This window comes from Tigriopus californicus, chromosome 2, assembly GCF_007210705.1.
Source record: "Tigriopus californicus strain San Diego chromosome 2, Tcal_SD_v2.1, whole genome shotgun sequence".
NCBI classification, from domain to species: Eukaryota; Metazoa; Arthropoda; class Copepoda; order Harpacticoida; family Harpacticidae; genus Tigriopus; species Tigriopus californicus.
This window is the reverse complement of record NC_081441.1, coordinates 8,744,638-8,748,524: the sequence shown is the minus strand read 5'-3', so window position 1 is coordinate 8,748,524 and position 3,887 is coordinate 8,744,638.

Here is a 3,887-nt window from a genome sequence, read left to right as displayed (position 1 = left end):
TCAAATTTAATGCAAATGCAATCTTTGAAAGAGTGATATCTCATTGTTTGCCCTGAGGATTTGGATAAAATTGTAGTTGGAAACGCAACTAAGGTTTCTTCCAACATCTATTCACTTTGTTCTTAAAAATGTTATCTCTTTGTAGGTTTTAAGTGGTATATTTTATACTTATATGAGCTAAAATCCAAGATGGTATTTTACAAAAGTTGCTCCTTATGTTTCATGGTTTCAATGACCCCGAAAATTGTCACTTGACATTTGCACAAAAAACTTAAACAGTGTTGTGCCTTTTTAACAGGCTTGTTTAAGAACCACTCCTTGATATCTTGGTTATGGAATGACTGATTGGTTGAAAACTTTATTGAAATGTTTCTTCCCTTAGGTTTCATTGAATCTGCACAACCAATAATATTCCAATGTCCTAACCTCCTGGTCGTAGAAACTTCACACAATGCACTAGTTGAGTGATGGGACAATTTGAATCCGTTACCTTGCAATATTATTTTGCATACATTTCCCGGACACACTTAAACATAAAAACACAAAACACATGCTGTGCAAAAAGTCAGCACACACAACTCATAACTCTAGTCATACTTTAAACCTCTTTTCTATACTTGTATTTTCTGCATTACAATTTTACCCAACATTGACATATCAAACCACAAATAGGTCGATTTAGAGAATTTTATTATTCTGCGTCCTTTCGAAATGAATTATATACATATAAATTTTGCTAGCCTCAAGTTTTTTAAAGCCAGCTGTCAGTCACTATTTGTGCATGGAGCCAAATTTTAGCACGAAACTAGCACGGACGTTTGAATTTGAGGCAACAATAGATTCGAGCAAGCGGGTGGGAGCATAGTTACTAGCAAAAAAAGAGACCTCAAAAGTGTTTGTTTATTTTACGTTTTCTTAATATAACATTTCGTTTTTGATATTATTGGAGGCTTTGTTTCCACCTGTGCACTATTTTCTCCTTTTCAAAAAAAAGAAGAAAACAAAAACGTTTTTCTTACAATCATTAATAATGCCAAGCGTCAATATTAAAGATGATGAGTGAGTCACAACTTGTGTCAAAACCAACCAGCACTATACATATATGAAATTTAAACATGCCTGTCTATTTGTACAAAAAAGTATTCTGATATTGACTCATGAGGGTAGTAGTATGGGGTGAAAACTACATCTCAAATTCAAATGTTATGAAGTTTGCGCCACAATTATTGAAACTCAAGTTCATTTAGATGATCGTGATGTTTTTGCATCGAATCTTCCCCTACAGAAAACAACACAACAGTAAGACCGTGGGTTCTTTATAGAATCTTCCAGCAAGACCCTAAATCAGGGTACCAAGTTTGATTTTTAACGCTACTCGTTCTTTTTACCTGGCCAAAATACTCTGAACAAAAACTAGAGATAGTGTATTTTGTGATCATATGAAAAGCTGTGATCAAATAAATATAAATAATTTGAAAATGACAAACGAACTCCTTTTAAGTCCCACAATCTTACTTTTGGTTTCGTCCAAATAAGTAATTATAAGTCCGATCAAAGTCGTTTTAAAGGTGGTGAGTGTGAACAAAATTTCTACTACAAATAAACTTGGTGCTATCAACTTACAAAAAAATGGAAGCTTAAGGGGAAATCTCTGTGAAAACGATATAAAAAGGTTAAATAATAGGGATCCAAGGATTGATCCCTGGGACACTCCAGAACCTACGTTTTGCCAAGTACTCCGTTTACTTTGACTTTTGGTATGAAATGAATTGGGCACCTAAGTGCTCATGTTTTGACCCAAAACTATAACATTCATGATTCAGGCCTTGGCAGTATTAAAATATAAAAAACAAATATGGACCCGATTTCAAACTAGTCCCACCCTCCCAACATAGCCCAAACTACCCATGGCTCTCTTTTTACTGAGCATCCCTTTCAATGATTTCGGAATCCGTCTGTCAGGAGTGATATTTTTCAAGGAAAGATCTTCATGCATGACTGTTCCACAATTTTGATTTTGGTGACGTTTGATGTCTGTGATAATGGACACCTAAGTGCTCATGTTTTGACCCAAAACTATAACATTCATGATTCAGGCCTTGGCAGTAATAAAATATAAAAAACAAATATGGACCCGATTTCAAACTAGTCCCACCCTCCCAACATAGCCCAAACTACCCATGGCTCTCTTTTTACTGGGCATCCCTTTCAATGATATTGGAATCCGTCTGTCAGGAGTGATATTTTTCAAGGAAAGATCTTCAAGCATGACTGTTCCACAATTTTGATTTTGGTGACGTTTGATGTCTGTAATAATGGAGGACGGTTTGCCACATTTGATATTGGGATAATGTGTGCCGTTTAGTTTCAAATTGCACAGATAACCTTCCTGCAGTTGTAGGAAGCCATTTTTTTTGTTTATTATGTAGGAGAGGGGAGGGGGTGATCTTTGTTTTAAGAATAGTAGAGATTCCAATTCCAAACATTTCCAAATAGATGGTGATCTGGGCTAAGGGACTGGTTTTGCACCACCGTGCTACTCAACTTTCGTATCAGCTAGTGATCGAGAGTCATTTTCCACAATAAGGTCAAACAAAATCAAACAAAAAGGAAATAAAACCTTGGAAAACGGTAAAAAATATTGACGCTAATGTTTGCCTAGCCTATTGTTTTATTCATATTTTTTTGGCAAAATTTGAAAAATGTACCCTTAAACCTCACGTTTGGAGGAAAATAGTTTTTTGTAATTTTTATACTTGATTGATAACTGTGAGTCAAATTAAACTTGCACTTGACAACAGTGACTATTTTGGCGACTGGTTTGTCATTAGTTGACAAAAAACTAAAAATGGATTGCTTATAGATCTTGGAAAAACATTTGTTAACTGCCTGTTTTGGAAGCTGCGGGAAATTTATCTCCTTTCTTATTGCAATTTAGTTCGTTCAGCCAAACCATGGAGGATTCCATGTCTAAACCATGGATAACAACATTTTCTTTTCTTTTCTACGGGCCAAACACGGATCTTGTTGCCCTCTCCTACTCTCAGGAATAACAGTGCCATTTCGAAAAGAGCAAGAGGGCAACAAAATTTGAGCTGTAATTACGGCTTGACATTGTCAATTTCAAGGACAAAAACACACTTAAGTCATACTTTATTCTAAGTTCTTCCATCGAAATTTTTTATAATAATGATTGATGGATTGACCCTAAGGTTTACCATTTCTTGATTATGTAACACCTCGCAAGATTGAAATCTAGATTTAGAAATATCTATGTATCATTTACGGGATCAATGCTTTCTAAACTTTCAAGGGCAACTTTTTACAGCATTAAAAAGAAATCGGAAGCTAACTCGTTTTCTAAAGTATTTGGATCGCATTTGTATCTTGATTTAGAAATCATAGTCTTTGTATGCAAAACATCATTAATTTTGATGTAGTCAAAGCGTACGTTTGTAGGCTTTCTTCAGTAGAAAATCATGCCAATCTATTGACATCTTGACATGGGTTTCCTTCATTAATTACTCAAAATTTGATATTGGAGTCTATGTACTTGAACTTAAAGGCATTGTAAATATGATCTGCAATAACAAGTTTTGGATGAACCAATACTTTTACAGCACCCTGTGGAGAGCTGGCTAATTACAAGAGAATTTTGAAATTTTCAGCAAAGAGGCTTCATAGTCTTGCACTGTTCCTGTCATTTCAATCTGATGTTAATTTGGTGCGTATGAAAATTACCTCACATAAAAAGCCGGATTTTATTTCATGATCAGAATGTAGGAAAACCTAAATCAGACGTAGCGTGTGTAAATGGCGCTATGAAGGCACATCATGGTGTTTGTTACGCACATACATACATGCAAATTGAACAGACATCAATGGTT